Source organism: Protopterus annectens, chromosome 3.part0, assembly GCF_019279795.1.
Source record: "Protopterus annectens isolate FY-2018-M chromosome 3.part0, PAN1.0, whole genome shotgun sequence".
NCBI classification, from domain to species: Eukaryota; Metazoa; Chordata; order Ceratodontiformes; family Protopteridae; genus Protopterus; species Protopterus annectens.
In genome coordinates, this window is record NC_056731.1 from 1,828,506,986 (window position 1) to 1,828,526,971 (window position 19,986).

Sequence of the window (19,986 nt, forward strand, 5' to 3'; positions counted from 1 at the left end):
CCACATTTGGGAACTCATTCATGGGATCAGCTTTCTCTTTTTGTTCCATCTTACCACTCTGAAATCAGTCACAGCATGAATTAACATTGGAAAGATGTTGTAAATATATCACATTTACATGAAAGTATGGTATTAGAATTGATTCTTATTTGCAGCAAATGACTTATAGACTTTAATTGAAGCATTAAGATGATGAGTCCAAAGAAATGCAAATGTAAATGCATAATTATTGTACAGCAAAGCAAAGCATCGCAAAGGGTTATAGAAAGCTAACTGCTGGGGGTTAAATATAGATATGTATATATGTGTGCATTTATTTGATTAGCATCCACATATTCTTTAGTGTAATGGTATCAGCATTTGGAGGATATACCAATATACTTATACAGGTTTATATTTAGATATTTTTTATATTTCTGATATTTTACTTACACAGATTGATGTTTTCTTTTCTTTGTAAAGTGTAACATTGAAAAAAAATCTATTTTATTTTTTCTGTGAAATATTTTGGTGTTCTGTAATTTTCAGTAAATATTTTAATAAAACCCTTTGAATGTATATTCTTCTGAACTTCATCAGGCCTGAAACCATAAAGAATAAAGCTGAAGAGCAATAGTTTTGGATATGATCAAAGAGTATGTGAAACAAGCTGAACAGATATCCATAGATGGTAACAATTGTATTAAAAAGAATTGCTAAAGTCTGACTTGCCATTTAACAAAAAGAGGGTAATGTGTATTAAAATGGTAAAAGAAATGGAGGGGTAACAAATACCTACTACAGCTCTAAAGGCTGGATGCTATAGGCTGGCTTGAGACCAACAGTAGAAAGTAAGCTACAGATCCAAACTAGAGATGAGAAACAGGGGCAGATGAACATGGAGAAGTAAACACAAAGAGAGGTTAGATAAAATGCAAAGACAGCACAAACTGCAAAGTCATTAAAAGTGTGTTAATCTGTGCAGAATGGAAAATTATATGCATAAATTATGTAAGAGGATAAAAGGAGAGCCCTGAGAATTAATGTGGTGCAATATCATTATAGACAGTAGAAGGAGTTCTTCCCTAGGATATTTTTTAAGTTCAAGAAATGTTTATTAAATTATTCTGTGAAATGCTTTTGGTCTATTGTTTTTATATCTATATCTATATCTATATATCTATATATTTATTTATTTGTTTCTATTCTTGTTTTGCTTTCTTATTATTGAACTTTTAACATATCTTTATATGGTTTCAATATGCAAGTATAGTTTTGTTCATTCAGTTATACTTTTGTTCACTTGCATTTGTTTCTATTTACTTTTCATCTTTCTTGGCTGGGATTATTGAAGAAAATCAAAATGTGTAAAAAGTCCAAGGCTCTCATAGTCTGGTGCAAAAACACTTTAATCTGACTGCATCAACATAAAATTACACACCAGTAAAACAACCAGATAAAAAGATAAGCTCTTTTGTTTTGTACATAGGTTCATAGGTAGGTACTAGGCTATCGGCCCAAGGGCCTACGTAAGCCTAGCCAGCAAGGTTCCATGGCTTATGCCACCCAAGAAAGTTATTTTCCTGTGCCACTGTCGAGCAGAGACACAGAAGTGATCCCCGGGGTGTATTTCCTATTTCCCATCCACTCATCAAGATTTTTCTTGAAGAGTGCTAATGAAGAACTTTGCTTGACATAGATGGATAGCTTGTTCCAGAGTATAGGAAGTCTCCGGGACAGGAATCTATCCCTCCAGTGTGTCCTGTTTATTGTGGTGACAAGGTTTAGGTTCCTAGAGCGTGTAGCTCGAAGGGATTGGGATTTCTTTAGGTGTAGCATGTCCAACAGCTCTGGGTTTGACATAGCTTTATATGTTAGGCAGAGATCACCTCAGAGTAGGCGATATGCTACTGAGTAAAGCTGGAGGTTTTTGAGGCGGTCAGTGTAGGGCATTTGTTTGAGGCCAGTAATCCTCTTTGTGAGGTACTTCTGTGGCCTTTCCAGCTGCTGCAGATGTCTTGTGAGGTACATTCCAAAAGGGGCGTTGTACTCCATAATGGGTCTAATGAGTGACGAGTAGAGGGGGAACAATTACCTCTTTTTTCCTGGATGAGAACCCTTTTATGATGAGGTGTGCCACATAGAAGGACTTCCTAACTACTGTGGTGATGTGACTATCAAAGGAGAGACTACTGTCCACCTGGGTCCCAAGGTCTCTTATCACGCATTCAGTATTAAGTAGATTGCTGCCAATGTGGTAAGGGGATGACACTGCACTTTTTGGCATTCAGCTTGAGACCATGGCTCTGACACCAGGCATATGTCTCACTGAGGCCCTTCTGTAGGATGTCCACATCATTTGGGGACTTGACAATGGCTCCTAGTTTGCAGTCATCTGCTAACTTTGTTAGCCAGAGGCCTTCTGTGTTAGTCTGTACTCCAGACAAGTAGATACCAAACAGGCGAGGTCCCAGGACGGAACTCTGTGTTACTCCACTTTTCACTGCTTTGAGGTCAGATTTGGAGTCTGCAACATTTACCGTGTGGGTTCTGTCAGTGAGCCAGTTGGCAACCCATCTTGTGACATAGGGATTTATACCTAGTTTAGTGAGTTTAGCTATAATTCCAGAATGGGGGATGGTGCTGAAAGCCTTGGTGAGGTCAAGATAGGCTGTGTGAATGACCTTACCCTCATCCACGGCTTTGGTGACTGCCTCAAAGAAGTCGATCAGGTTCAGGAGGCATGATCTGCCTTTCACAAACCGGAACTGGGTGGGATCTAGAGTTTGGAGGTTACCAATGTCTTTGTTTATGAGTTCCATGATGATACATTCCATGGCCTTGCAGACCAGGCTCGTCAGGCTAATAGGTCGATAGTTCCCAGGATCAGTGGTGGCTCTCCCTTTGTGGAGTGGGATAACTGTAGCTGTGTGCCATTCAGTGGGCACAAAGCCTGATGTGAGGCTATTATTGAACATGGTGCTTAAGTGGGGAGCCAGTTCATTCTGAAGTTTGTGTAAAACGCAGCCTGGGATGTTGTCCGGTCCCATGTATGCTGTGTTTTTGCCATAACTTCATCAGATACCATAATTAATCTGAAATTGCATTAAATATTCCAAGTGCCACACATGATCATTTATATTAACTAATGACCCATTCCCTTTCCAACACATATTTCTTTTAACATCCAATAAAAAATGCACAATACTCTTGTAATGCTAATCTGTCCTAAATAGCCTAGTTTCATTTTCTACCAATGTGATTTTTTCCAAAGTGCTTCCTTACCTATATGCACATGCTGGACTCTAAAACTTCTATTATAGAACTGCATAAAAATATATAGAAGTACATGCATACACTTATCCCAAAACCACTACTTGATTGTCCAAAGGATTTACTTAACTATTTAATAAACTTATTTCTGTAATGCTTTTAGTTTTAAAATACTAGCAAAATAAACTTCCTCATTCAGTCCTGGAGAAGCTGTCAATAGAGTTCTTTTTTTCAAGGTGGGCCATCTGTGGTCAACTCCTTTCATTTTTATTAATCTTTTCTAAGACCACAAATTTAAACCAATGATTATCATTGGCTAAAATATGTTTCACCAGGGTGTTTGTGTTTTTTTAATGTCATAGAAATGTTCATAAATACGTTCTTTTCTTTTAGTGAATGCTCAGTCTTTCCTATATAATAAACCTCACAGAGCTGGCACAAAGACACATACACTACTCTTTTTGTTTGACAGTCACATCTTTAACCCAACACAATTTATTTACCTCCAAGACTCAATTGTTCACAAACTAAGATATTTTAGCAATAGTTACAAAAAACGCAATGCATATCATGAGTCATCAAATTATTGGATTTAACAAATGTTTTTTCCAATAATTTTTTTAAGTTCCAGCTTTTATGTATGCAAACTTAACAACTTCATCCAGTTTAGCCCTAATATTTATGCCATCCTTTAAAATAGTCCAGTTCTTCATCATAATTTGTCTTATTTTTTTCACTTTCCATATTATAAGTGGTCACACAGGCACATTTAAATATTTTCTTTTCCATCTCAGAATCATTTTTTTTATTTTTTATGGCCCAGATCTTTCCATACTTTAGAATAGGCCCACTTATCAGGTTGATGAGTGAAGAAATAAGTCAATAAATAAGTTAATATTCTAAGGACAGGATTTGATCATATGCTTTATAACAAAATAAAGGTAAAGAGTGAAAGGGAGGTGATTTCCTGTCACAGAGAAAAGGGGCCCTTACTGGGGTCCAAGTTACTTGGGTTTGATTAGTGGGTCTATTCCCTGTGGAGTAAAGTGGGGGAGAAAGCAATAAAGTAGCATTTTATTAGCCCATTTCTCATTGCTAGAAGGGATGGACACTTTGATCAGACTCTCATGCTCTGTGCAGACCAAAGACTCTGGGTTGCAGTAAAAACGACAGCACTCTGGCAGATCATTCACAGACTTCACAGATGTCATTACTCACTGAATATGGGGAGGGGACTCTGGATAGGGCATAAACTACAAAAAAAAAAAAACTCCTTATCCTTTCTGCTGTCAGGACAATACTGTCCTAGGCTACCTAGATATCATCCCTGGTCACTCCCAGAATCTTCCTTGATATATTCCTCACAAGAAGATCTCTCCTCTATATAGTATCATTTTTGAGAATGGGTTAACCTTCCTTTTTCTTTGGACATTGTATAAAGGTCACAGATGGAGACTGCTGTGGTGCAAATTAGCATACCACTTTTTTGAGTACTGATATTTAGTTAGTTATAGTCTTGAAAGTACTTTAAAGTACTGCACATGTATTGCTATGTTCCTGGTTTACTGTGGCTGCAGTTATCTGTTATGTAATGCTGCCATATTGAATGCTAACTTACATATGGCAAATGTTCATTTGTCTTTTATTTATTTTTAAAACTGCTTTTGATATAAGGTACTCATTAATGCACCTTAATGTTCTGCATTATGTAGTTTTTATTTTATTATAAAAATATGATTTAATAATTAAGCTCTACCCTCTAGTGGGGCACATGTGCAGGGGTATGCCAGTTAAGTGCTGGGGGCATTAGGTGCAGAAGACTGAGGAAGGGCTATGGAGCATGGCAACAGTGTGACAATGAGGGAGAAGGAGCCAAAAGTGGGGGCGAAGAGCATAAAATAGTTTCAAGGATGTAAATCTTAAAGAGCTTCAAAAGCTGGAACAAGGTTATACATAAAGTGCAGGAAGGTATGTTTCACACAGATTATTTTCTAGTATTTTGAAATTATAAACTAGATATGTGAGGAAGATTTTAGACAATAGGTAATTGCACATATGATTAATTTGCTGCAAGAAATCCACACTGAAAGTGAAACTATTAAGGGCTGTAACACTTTTGGAGTAGGTTTATTAAACACGGTCATTACAGAACTGATACACAGTCAGAACAACATACCACAGCCCTGTATAATTCCCAAAAGACCTGTGTGCAATGGACAACCCACATATATAGCTGCATGCCTTACAGAGTCCAGGAAGGCAGCTGGTATACAAAACAGGAATTTGCAGAGTAGTCCATGACTCATAAGCCTGTGAGCTATGGATTACACTATGGAGTATAGTCAGGAATTTAGAGGGTTACAGTTGCAGACCTGCCATACTAAACATTGCATCTTGGCACATAATGTCCAAGAAATGGTGACATGTTGCTCAGTATAACATAGCTGAGCAAAAGCATCATCATCATCATCATCATCATCTTTTTTTAGAATGACACTTCTCAGATTGTTTAAAATAAATAAATGGATGCAAAAGTAAATCCTGGTGGCATGTTTTATGTCCACAAGAACATTGCCACAGCCAAACCTGACCTTCTCCCTACATAATATGAGCTTGCACAACACCAGATTCCCACAGTGTTATATTATGACAATATGCTCTTCTCTGCAGTGATGCCAAAGGAGTCTGTCACATTTTTTGAATGTCTCTCTTACATGCCTACAGAGAAAGGAGTATGCAAGGTATACCACTGTGGGGTCATCCAAGGAGTAGGCAAGGTGTACCACTGTGGGTGTCAGCCAAGGAGTATGCAAGGTGTACCACTGTGGGTGTCAGCCAAGGAGTATGCAAGGTGTACCACTGTGGGTGTCAGCCAAGGAGTATGCAAGGTGTACCACTTTGCAGTCAGCCAGTGACTGGAGCTACTAGGTACACCTGGAACAGAGGTTATTAGATTAAATCTGCAGCCCCTCCACCATAATGTTCAATAACAGTTTGAGAGTCGGTGTGCACATAAGGAAGAATTTCTAAATAAGTGCTGTAAAAACTAGTACTTTCATCTTCTGTTCCCTGTTATTCACATGATGATCATCAAAGCTCTATAAACATGTATGCATTTTTGAGGTTTATGTTTTCATGTGCATGTTTTGCAGTCATTACTGTACAATTACACAAACAGCGTGTATATCCTAAATGGCTAATATAGCTTAGTGACTGAATTCTTGAACAGTCTGGAGTATTCTTTGTCTAGTATAAATTTGTACATTTGCAATAAAATTTCTGGAATATACACATGCAATTTGTATATCTTATTGAGATTTATTATTTGTATATTTGTTATCTGAGCACAGCAATTGGACTTGGTTTAATTTCAGTTTTGCTCACATGCTTGTATACAAATGGCATCTATTCATAAGACAACCAGTTCTAGAAATACAAGATCTAAGGACTTGAATTTTGTCTTTGACTTAAACAGGACATGCTGGAGAGAGATTTGTGTCCCAGAGACTGCCCCTCCTACGGAACAGGCTTCCCATCCATGTGAAGCTGAGTTTGCCTATTACAATCAATGTCAGACAATCAATCAACTCAGTTTAAGTGCAACCTAGGCAAGTGGATATTTACACTGGACCTGGCACCCATATCCCTTATGAACAGAGGTAGCTTATAAGTGCCTGGCCTTTAATGTCCTACTTGGATACAGGACATCATTATTCTTTTGGAAAACTTAGAAAGGCCCCCTGGGTTGTTAGCCTAGTAACAATCCATGAATCTATAAGTGATTTTATTATGAACCCAGTGTCCTAATCTGAAATATTGAAGTGCTAAATTTTACATGTGGTCAAGTTCTACAGCCATTTTTTTTTTGTTAGTCAGGTAAATAAACTGGTCTAAATACCTTTATTAGTCATAGCTTGGGCCAGTCAGACAACATACAGTATACGTTCTAAAATACATTTTCCAAGTAAAGAACTAAGTAATACAAGTCAAAGAAACATATCTATAAATATACTCAGTAAAACTGAAAAATGTATATAGTCATCAAAAACTTTAACAACCAGAGAACTTGCTGTTAGAGGTAAAAATGAACAAAAACAGAGCAAACATAATGAGTGGTTCTATTTGGATCTAAAAACAGCCAGCCAGTAACACAAGAATACCCACTCATGCACTGTATGAATTGCATGAATAATAGTATACTATGTAGGGGACAAGCAGCTTAAATAACCACATGAGGAAAATATGAACATAGCAATACCAGCAAGCAAGTGAAGTCATGTAAGACACTGAAAGAGCTAATTAAAATATGCAGAGCAGGTAGACTCGGTAATGCAAACATTCTGTATTATCAAACAGTAAATTTAGATGTGGAAATTTCCATAAAATGTCTGATAGCATAGGTGCTGAACTTAAGATAAAACTATTGTTTAGCAAAATTATTTTTTTAACCATGAGGAATTCTGACTTCTGAGATTCACTAAAATGGTGACAGCTACATATGACACAGCACATTAACAAATGTTACTCTGATTTGCATGTCATGCCAGCTGTGTGAATCACAGTATGCAAAATCTCTTTATTGGAGTATTTACAATATTTATGAATGCAGTAGCCTTTCAGGAAGGACAAAATAGAAAGAGGGTGAGAGTTTGAATGATTTGTGGGTACGGTAATACTAATGGGGAATGACATTTTGGAACAGGGAAAAAAGATAAAAGTACTATCACTAATGTAATTAGAATGAAGATGACTAGATGGCACTTGAAATTTCTGGAACAATTAACTTGTGACATGTATGTCTTATTTTGTAACTCTGATTGTAAACCAAGATAGTTAAGTCATTAGAGATCTGCTCGCAAAATGTCCTTTACCATAATTACCGTGTAACCTGGCAATAACGGTGTGTGAATGTGCAGCCGAATAGAAACTATAACTAGACCAAAATGGGCTAATGTAGTGTTGAAGGGTGGAATTCCAACTGTTGAAAACCAACTTCTGATGAAAGAACCAAGCTCCAAATGAACAAATTTATATTGCACTTTCTTGTACCACTCCATGTATTTATATTGGGAAGACAGAGAGACAGTTTTGCAAGAGGATATATTGACACTATCGTGATATTTTGAAACACAGTCCCAACAACTCTTTGTATAAACATTCTCTCTCATGTCCTGACTTCAATAAATTCATGTTTGGTATTTTTGGAAGAGATCCCTAATAATGAAAGCAGTGATCCATAGGAAACAAGGGTCGAAAGGAGAAGGAGAGAATTATTCTGGCAATTTATACTCAATGCCTCAGTATACCCTGGTCTAAATGAATACACATCTATCTTGTCTGTTCTAAAGTTAAGGGCTATTAATTATAACAAAGCTATTGTCTACACAGTCACCAGATTTTATTTATACTATCATTTTTAATTTTAAGTCATTCTTTCATATACTTTTTAGACATTCTCTAGGATTCAGCAAGCTCTGCACAGTGTGCAGGAATAGTGCAAGAGCTGCTGGAGGCAATATGGCCGCTGAGAGAGCCAGGAACAAGCTCCCGGGATGTGCACAAGCACTCCTGCACTATTCCTGTATGGACACAGCTCCTGTATGCTAATTACCCCATTTGCAGGTGAAAACCATGCATATGAGGTGAATTAGCAGTCCAGGAAGCTGGCAGCCGTCTGTGCAGGATTAGTGCAACCTGTAGAAATGTACTCGGGTACTAACCAAGTACATTTCTGCAAACTACAAAACGGAGCCATGACAGCTCCAAATAAAGGGTGTATATAATGTGGAAAGCATACCTATGGCCAAATATATGGCCATTGGCATGGAAAACAGTTGAAAAATAAAAAAAAGAACTTTTATTTTTTTTGCCCGATTTTGGCCGTTTAAGCATAGGGCAGTGGCATACAAACAGGATCGGCCGGAAAATAAAAATAAAACCCTGAAAAAAGCTTCTTCTGCAAAAATCACAATTTTGCCATTATAGCCAATGGCAGGCAGAAGACAACAAAGCCAGTGAATAGTGGTTGCTAAGGGGGAAGGCTTAGTGTCAGACTTGTAACTAAGCATTAGCAGGCAATTCTATGCAAATGAGGGAAATGATACTGAATCACAGATTTCCCCTCATGGCTAGCCTGCACCCAACTGTGCAGGTGCAGGAAAACAATGGTGTAAGCCTAAGAGTTAGCTGGCATCATAGAGGGGTGTGTCAGGCATACTGTAAGCTTACTGGAGTTCTGTGGCTAGGGTTTGCCCTTAGCTTAGCAGAGCTAAGGAAGGTGGTGTGTCTGAAGCTGCCAAGCACACTTTACATTGCATAAACGTGTGTGCGTACCGTGCACCGGGTTTTAAACAAAAAAAAAAAAAAGCAAACCAGGAAATAGCAGCTCTGTTCACATCTGAGCACTGGGTTTGTGCGGCGAGCCTCGGAGCTTAAACAGGAAGGCAATGGGAAGGGAAAACAGCAGTAAGAAGGTAATCAAGGAGAACTAGCATAGCTGGCAGGTGAAATGTATCAGAATCAGCCAATTACACAGGCAGCAGCCCAGCCCAGCACAGTACTATAAACTATCGAAACACCTTTCCCTCTGGTTTTTCCCTCAAACTCTACACCACCGGTGTACCCAAATGGGGAAATTTTACCTAGCAAAAGCAACAAAATGATAGGGGCTGCATTCACTCTCATAAATCAACATGTGAAAGAGGCTGATGGTGGTGAGGATGAGAATGCTGACGACCAACCTACAGTGAGGAGAAGGAGAAGAGTGTACAGACCCAGGGTAACCTACCAGGGGCTATATGAGCTGGAGATAGTGGAGCACTACAGGGTGGACAGGGACCTCCTACAGCAAATTGTTGAGCTGTGCCGGCCACGCTTCACACACAGAACCAACAGAGGGGAACCCATCCCAGTGGATACCAAGGTATGTGTAGGCTTAAGAATACTAACCACAGGTACCTTCCAAAAGCCAACTGGGGATCTCACAGGCATCAGCATCTAGGATACTCCACCAATTCCTGGATGCCATGTCAGCACATGCCAGTGAGCACATATATTTCCTCAATACCCATGAGGCGTTGACCAGCAATATGCATCTCTTCCACTAAATAGCAGAATAGCCTGAGGTAGTGAGTGCTATAGACTGCATGCACACACACATCAAAGCACCATCCGGCGAGCGAGGTAGAGTCTATATAAACCGCAAGGACTTTCCCTCCATCAACTGCCAGGTTGCGTGCGATGCCCAGGGCATTATAATGAATGTGTGTACTGGCAGCCCTGGAAGCTATCACGACTCCCACATCTGGCATATGATGCAGCTGTACCAGAGATTTGCCAAAGGGGACATCCCATATGGCCACCTAGTAGGGGATGCTGGTTACACACTGGAGCCATGGCTGATGACACCCATCAGAAATGCACACACACCCAAACAAGAACTCCATAATGAGGCACAGGCACAGACCAGAATCATAATAGAGCCTGTGTTTGGGATGCTCAAGTCACGGTTCAGGTGCCTGGACATATCCAGTGGAGCCTTGAAGTACACACCAGCTACATGTACCCAAATTGTCACTGTGTGTGTCATGCCACACAATATGATCCTGTGGAAACAGCTGCAGCAGGAACAGCATGGGGCAGAGCCACACAGCCCCCCACCATTGCCAAGGCCTGCACAGGCACAGAGTAATTCAGAGGAGGAACAACTTGATCCTGCCCCAGTAGGCAGAAGGAGGCATGCCCAGTATGCCCAGGCCTTGGTAATGAGCCTACGCATAGCACATACACTGACACGGTAGGAACCCAGGGAATGACACCTTACTCCGACTCGCACATACAGTAAAAGGAATGCCAAACATGACACTACCTGTGCTTAACCACGTATAGGGAGTATACTATGTGCATCTGACATAGTCAGCCCTCCAGCACCATCCTCAGTACTGGCACAGCCACAAGGTAAGTCACGCTCACTATCAATTGCTGAATGGAGTAGAATGTTCTGCTACCTGTATCTATGGTATGGATGTGAGCATGTTAGGGAATCGAGTGGCTGAATGGGATGACAGCAGATAGTAGACACCTATATCTGCAGCATGAAATCCTTAACAAATACTGGTGTTAACACAGTAGGCAGTACTAGACAAGGTGACAAAACCCACTGCAGGACATGTGGTGGGCCAAATGTGTGCCCATAGGATACACACATGTATGTCAGTGAGGCTCACATACCCAACAACAGTCTCAGCCAGCAGGACAGGTGTAGACAAACACAAAGAAAGGCTGTTCTAAGGCCTCTGATTGATGGCTATGGAGGACAGCCCCGCTCCAGACCTACACAGACAGACTACAACAGGTCAGGTAGTGGGATGTTAGTTCTGAAGGGTAAGAAGTCTGAAACTGAAATGTAGGTCAATAAAACCTAAGAGCTGTAAGTACACTGATATGCCTCTAGTCTGCATGATAGGCCAGAATACAGAATGAAATGGAGTACCTGAAATACCAGTACAGTCATAGCAAATGTGTACAGTTGTCAGGTGTGCCCCCCCCCCAACAATCCTATGTAGAAATGTAGTAACATGTATGTGTAGGTATAATAACAGTGGAGCAGAGATTACCTGAGCCAGTCAAAGTAGCAGGATAGATTGTTGCAAGTCTGCAATATGCAGGGCTCTGTGTGTTAGGTTGTTGTGTGTTGTATATTGTGTGAAAGTGGTCAGCATGTAAGCATGGTGGGTTGTGTCCAGGTGGCCAATGGCCAGTACTGCTGCTGACAAGGCCAAGATCTCACAACTGCAGTGCCAAACACAATGCATCCCAGCAAGACACATTCCAGCAGTAAGCCATACTAATTGTTCGGATGTAATATTTGTCACCATCTGAAAGATGGACATGGCATGAATGTGGGCCCAGACATACAAACAGTACACAGGTGGAAGTACCATAGACAGAGAGTATATAAAATGTTACTGTCAAATGGACACACCTTTGGAATTGTACATACAGGTTAGCAGCACATTAGCTGGGTTTGTAGTATGGAATACTGATGTCATCTGGCCAAACACTGGCAGACCACAAAAGTCACAGGTATGAAGTACTGAGAAACTGCTGATGTTCCTGCACAAGCTAGCATAAGTGGAATGCCCCACGTATATCTGTGAGTCAGCTGCAAGTAGCTTCCATAGCACACATGCACCCAGCCCACCTCACCATCAGCCACAGGTACCTCACAGGTCTTATCCCTGCTGTTGGGGATGAGTACAATATGACACCCACCTCTGTATGGGAATAGCCACCGAATGAAACATGCTGAAGAGGTGTCCCATGCAGGTGTGTCACTAGATGTAAGCAGCACCGTGCCAGCATCCACACCACTAGCTCAATAAGGAAAGAAACTACTGACATTAACACCTTGCACACCTACCCTTTCACCCCAGGGGAATATAGTGGCTTGCAGCCTGGGACTGTAGGAGTGACACAATGCACTGGCCTGCTACAGATGGCCTACATCACTACCAAATGTCCTACAGTCCTCTGTCAAAGGCCTGTGACTCACCCGTACTGCCAATGTATGTTATCTCATGGACTCCCAAATAACAACATAACATAGTCCACAGAACCCAAATGCAAGACCATGTTGACAAATCCCAGTAGCATGTCCACCATGTCCTACTACATGAACTGTGAACCAACACCAAAATACTGCTGGGATGAAGTGACAACTATAGAGATACTTAGATAACATTTGCATAATGTTCAGAAGAGGATAGAATAATGGGGGGGGGCAGGTAGAAGCATGGACGCCATTGAGTGTGTGAAGTCTGAAACTCAACTCTGTGCACATACTATCCCTACCTGTAAACACAAGAATGGGTGGGTACAAACCTGCTCGTAAACCACAATGTGAAGGGGTAATGACCAGAAATATGAGCCTTGCCTCTCAGTAACCTGTGTTAATCTGTACAGCTGTAAGGTATGGCCACAGCAGTATATGGCCATACTGTCACGTAGATAGATGTACAAGCATGGGATCCTCAGCCACCACAGTACCAAGGTGCTGAACCATTTACACAGACCCATCAGCAAGTGTCTGCAGCTTCCCTTCCAGAATGGCATGATTGTGCAAGAATATGTAGGCTGCAGACCACACTACTGGACACAGCTTCATTCATCTGCATTCCGCAGGAAATTACTGCAAGCAAATATGTATACCTGACAGTAGTTGATGACATAAAACACCACAGTGTAAAACAGTACATATGTCGGAATATCTCTGCTAACACCAAAACCATGTAGCAGAAGCAGCATAGACACAACTACTTACAGTATCCCACTATCCTTTGCCCATTGTGACCCCATATTGTCAACCAATCTACAGATATCCTTCAGAAACAAGTTGCTAGCTGTAGGTGTAGAACACAAAAGCCTGCACTGGAGTACAACCTACCTGGAATGGATTCACAAATTCAGTACAGAAGGATATACTGGGCATGCTCCCACACTTAGAGAAACAAAGCCCATGTCTGACAACAAAATACTGAAAGGTCATACTGGCCATGCTCCCACACTTAGATGAAGCCCATGTCTGGCAACAACAGTGGACTATACATCTCTGACAGTCACAGAAGTATGTGCACACACTCCACATTGCACACCAGTCATGCTTTGAACACATATTGGATAGGAATACACACATATATCCAAAAACAACACACTATAATAGGCCAAACTTACACATACATAGATGTGTGGAAGAGAGTGACAGACAGTGACAAAGATATTCCCATCATGAGTCCTGTCCCTCCCAACACACATCCAATTGACTAAAACCACATGATCTGCAAATGTCAATCACTGTAGACATTTGCTTCTGGTATCAGCACTATAGTGTCTGTGGTACTTGTGATAACTGTGTAACATGACTGTACAAGTCATTATTCATCTAGCAGTTGTATACACATTCCTGTTAAATGTAAACCTGTGTGTGACTGAGTGTTGTGTGTGTGCTTCCAGATGAATGGTTTATGGCCCATTCATACACACTGCACTCCCCATTGCCCTACTTTGGTAAGCCTGCTGATGTCATTCACCTTGAAATACACCTTTGGGCAAATAGTAGCCCTGTAAGCTCTGTGGGGTGAGCTATAACTATGTAATGCTATAGGGTGATGTACTAGCTAGGTAGGAGTTCTAATCCCAGAAATGGCATTTGTGAGACTGTGTGTGTAGGGATCAATGCTTTTGTGGCCATTCACAGTTGCTACACTTCCCATTGCCCTACTTTGGTAAGCCTGCTGATGTAATTCACCTTGAAATACACTTTTGGTGAACGAGTAGTCCTGTAAGCCCTGTGGCACATACTATAGCTGCATAATGCTATAGTGTGATGTACTAGCTAGGTAGGACATCTAATCACAAACATGGCAACTGTGAAACCATGTGTTTGGCTGTGTAGGGATCAATGCTTTTGAGGCCATTCACAGTCACTACACTTTCCATTGCCCTATTTTGGTAAGCCTGCTGATGTCACTCACCTTGAAATACACCTTTGGTGAAGGAGTAGCCCTATAAGCTCCATGGTGTGTGCTATAACTGTGTAACGCTATAGTGTGATGTACTAGTTAGGTAGGAATTCTAATCCCAGACATGGTGATTGTGTGTGTGTGTGTGTGTGTGTGTGTGTGTGTGTGTGTGTGTGTGTGTGTGTGTGTGTGTGTGTGTGTGTGTGTGTGTGTGTGTGTGTGTGTGTGTGTGTGTGTGTGTGTGTGTGTGTGTGTGTGTAGTGATCAATGCTTTTGTGGCCATTCACAGTCACTAGGCACTCCTAAAAATGGAGAACGTCTATATCTGTGCAGTAACTGAGACCTGGTTCAAGGCTCTAGAGAGCACCCCTGCAATACCAGGCTACAACTCTTAAAACACTTTTCGGCCACCAAACCAGGACCAAAACACTAAAGGTGGAGGAGTGTCCATATTCACCAAGGATATTCACACCACCAGGCTAGTTGCCCAACACAATGCATCTGAAATTCTCCAGGTGCAACTAACACTAGGTAAGACTGCAATCCAAACTGTAGCTTACTACAGATCTCCCACCATGCCACAAGATTCTCACTACAACTTTCTAAACATACTTGAAAATATTAAAATAGAACCAAACACCCTAATACTGGGTTATTTCAACTACCTTGCCATTAACTGGGAAAACTACTTGTGTACCAACACCTTTGCCTAACAGTTCTTGGAAATCATAAATTCCAATGCCCTGGATCAACTAATCCATAGTCCCACCAGGGGCTCCAATATATTAGAACTGGTCATTACCAACATGGGAAATTGATGCTCCACACCTATGGTCCCCCCCTCGTTGGTCAAGTCTGACCATAAGCTAATCACCCTTGACATCCTATTCCCTCCCCCACTCCCCAGTAAGGAAACTTCTGTAGAAAATTTCTCCAAAGCCAACTTCATGCTACTCAAGTCAGAAGTGACAAACTTCATGACACCCATGCAGACAGGAACTGAAAGCTTGACTGCTGAATCCTACACTAAGGCACTGTACGAACACATCCACTCGTGCATGAATTGTGCCATCCCAAACAGAACCAAGACACTGTCCTCTTAAAAAAGGAAGCAAATATGGTGGTCCCCTGCCATAAACAAACTTTACAAGAAAAGGAAGAAACTGTTTCAGAAACGAGGAAAATCCCAGGATGCAAAAAACTCCCTTACCAGCCTCAGTAAGAAGCTGCAATCCTTCATAAAATCCTCCAAAGCTAGTTATGAAAATAAAATTGCCAAAGATTCCAAAGCCAACAACAAGGCATTCTATAGCTATGTCAGGAATCTAAATGGCAATGCTCAGATCTGCTCTGAGCTACAACAGAATGGCATTAAATATACTGATCCAAAGGATATTGCCAATATCCTGGCAGATCGATTCAGTGCCAACTTCACCCCCTTTCACCCCCTAAAGGGCCCATCTCAATACCAAAAGATTGCCAAATTCCGGTAATAACTGCCACACAGGTAAAAACCACACTCTCCAAAGCTAAGAATACAGCATTCATGTGACCAGACATCATCCCAGGCTGTGTACTACATGAACTACAAAATGAACTGGCACCTCACCTACGTGCCATGTTTAATCATAGCCTCACCTCAGGCTTCATGCCCACTGAGTGGTACACAGCTACAGTTATCCCACTCCACAAGGGGGGGATCCACCTTTGATCCTGGGAAACTACCACCCTATCAGTCTGATGAGCCTGATCTGCAAGGCCATGGAACGTATTATCATGGAACTTATAAACAAAGACATTGGCAACCTTCAAACACTGGACCCCACCCAGTTTGGGTTTGGGAAGGGCCGATCTTGGCTCCTGAAACTGATTGACTTCTTTGAGTCAGTCTCCAGAGCTGTGGATGAGGGAAAGGTGGTCCAGACCGCCTATCTGGACTTTGCCAAGGCCTTCGACATCATCCCCCAGTCTGGAATCATTGATAAAGTTACTAAGCTGGGCATTAATCCCTACGTCATTTGATGGGTTGCAAACTGGCTTACTGACAGAACCCACACTGTAAAAGTAGCCGACACCAAATCCAGCTCCAGACAAGTGACAAGTGGAGTACCTCAGGGTTCAGGCCTGGGACTGCTCTTGTTTGGCATCTGCGTCTCTAAAGTACAGGCCAACACTAAGGGACTTGGCTAACAAAGTTCGCAGATGACTGCAAACTGTGAGCCATTATTGAATCACCAAATTATGTGGATATTCTACAAAAGGCACTTACAGAAACAGATGCTTGGTGCCAGAGCCATGGGCTCAAGCTCAATGCCAAGAAATATATAGTTATCCCCTTTGGAAAGAAAAATGTACCCATGAATTGTCATGTAGGTGACAGTACACTAAACACCAAAAGTGTTATAAGAGACTTAGGGACACAGGTGGACAGTGGTCTCACCTTCAATAACCACATTGCCACAACAGTCAGGAAATCTTTCTATATGGCACACCTCATCACTAAGGGCTTTTCATCCAGAAAAAAGTAGGTCATTGTCCCACTGTACTCATCTCTCAGTAGACCCATTATAGAATACAACACCCTGTTTAGTATGTACCTCTCAAAACATCTGCAACAACTAGAAAGGCCACAGAAATACCTCACTAAAAGTATCACAGACCTAAAGCAGATGCACTATGCTGACTGTTTAAAAAAATCCAGCTATACTCTGTCGCATATCATTGACTCGGAGGTGATCTCTGCTTAACATACAAGGTTATGTCAAACCCAGAGCTGATGGACATGCTACACTTCAAGAAATCCCAATCCCTCAGAGCAATAACCTCCAGGGATCTAAACCTTGTCAGCACAATGAACAAAACATGCTGGAGGGATAGGTTCCTGACCCAGAGACTTAGGAAATTCACCCCAGTGATCACATCAGTCACCCTGCTAGACAGGGGTCCAGGGAAGTATATATTGTGGGAAGAAATAGCCAATGAATTGTTGGCTAGGCTTGTATAGGCCCATGAGCCAATAGACTAGTACCAACCTATAAACCCATGAACTACACTTTCCATTGCCCTACTTTGGCAAGCCTGCTGATGTCATTCTCCTTGAAATACACATTTGGGGAAAGAATAGCCCTATATGTTCCATGGCACATGCTATAACTGTGTAATACTATAGTGTGATCTACTAGTTAGGTAGGTGTTCTAATCCCCGACATGGCAACTGTGAAACTCTGTGTGTTTGTGTAGGGATCAATGCTTTTGAGGCTATTCACAGTCACTACACTTCCCATTGCCCTACTTTGATGAGCCTGATGATGTCATTCACTTTGAAATACACCTTTGAGGATGGAGTAGCCCTGTAAGCTCTGTGGTGCATGGTATAACTGCGTAATGCTGGTGTATGATGTACTAGTAAGGTAGGAGTTCTAATTCCTGACATGACAACTGTGGAACTCTGTGTGTGTGATTGTTTGTCTGTGTAGGGATCACTGCTTTTGAGACCATCACAGTCACTACACTTTCCACTGCTCTACTTTGGCAAGCCTGCTGATGTCATTCACTTTGAAATGCACCTTTAGGGAAACAATAGCCCTGTAAGCTCCATGGTGCATGCTATAACTGTGTAATGCTGTAGTGTGATGTATTCATCAGGTAGGTGTTCTAATCCCACACATGGCAACTGTGAAACTCTGTGTGTGTGTTTGTTTGTCTGTGTCAGGATCAATGCTTTTGAGGCCATTCACTGTCACTACAATTTCCATTGCCATACTTTGGCAAGCCTTCTGATGTCATTCACCTTGAAATACACCTTTGGTGAAGGAGTAGACATGTAAGCTCTGGGGCGTGTGCTACAACTGCGTAATGCTATAGTGTGATGTACTAGTTAGGTAGGAGTTCTAACCAAAACCTGACAACTGGGAAACTCTGTGGTTGTGTGTTTGTCATCAGTATCCTGTTTGGAAGTAGCTGTGATTGTGTAATAACAGGACTTATTGTGTGGTGCATTTTGCAAATTTCTTATATGGAGGACCTATTATGTGTCACAATGTCCACCTTACAAGGACAACAGATGTCAAACAGCAGAGTGGCTAGTGTAGACAATCCATACCCCTACATGTGACATTATGCATTGGGGAACAATATAGGCAACCCTTATATTACCCAGAGAACACTCTCCACCCATGTGTCATACAAACACACTTGGCTAGGCAACAACCACTATGTTGGTAGTTCTCTGCATATTGCCCACAGATAGTAAGCATGGTGTGATTGCATTGGACTACAGTGGACATGGCACCCTGTTCCATCCCTACAATAGGCAAATCATTACATACAGTGGTCCTTTGCTATGTTCCCCACTGGATGCCTGCAATAACTGTAGAGTCAGCAAATGTAACCCACAAAGGAAATACCATGCCTTACACACATGCCCTGTTTGGACAGATGCCACTAACACCAGTGAATACCTGTATCATGCTGTAAATGTAGGTGCAGGATCAACCTGAGTTCCATTGCCAGTTCTCACCACATGAGGTCAGAAATGCCACATCAGATGACAACAAGCTGTCCACACAACATGCCCCAGACACCCCAGGTACACTTTCACATGTCACAGAACATGCATGTGGGATATGTGCACATCCCAGACAACGTCCATGTTGTGGAATATAGAACACATACATGGCAAGTACTGCACAGCACTGGCCACCAACAATAGTAACCCAGATGAGTTGATGGTTAATACAATACCCACCTGTGTGGGCCAATCCAGAAACTACACCCCTGAGCCACACTGCAGAGCATTGTCATGTGGCCTGATGCCAAGGTATACCCTTTGCCTAGCCAAGTACAGCTTTCTGGTGCAGTCAACCACTACACACCTGTAGCAAGCAATTAACCCATGCATGTCAGCACTGGCAAACCTGTGTCACTCTGTGTGTGTGGAGATTAATGATTTGGAAGCCATTCACACTCACTACACTTCCCATTGCCCTACTTAAGTATGCTTTCTGATGTCAGTCACCTTGACATACCCTTTGCCCATATATCAGCCTGATAACCTCTGTGATGCATGTGATACCTGAGTAATACTGTAGTGTAGCAAACTAGTTAGTTAGGAATTCTAATCCTGACCCTGCCAACTGTGATAATGTGTGTGAGTCCCTGAGATAGTGTGGCCGTGTCATCCTTGATACCTATTTTGTGGACAGGCACATTATTC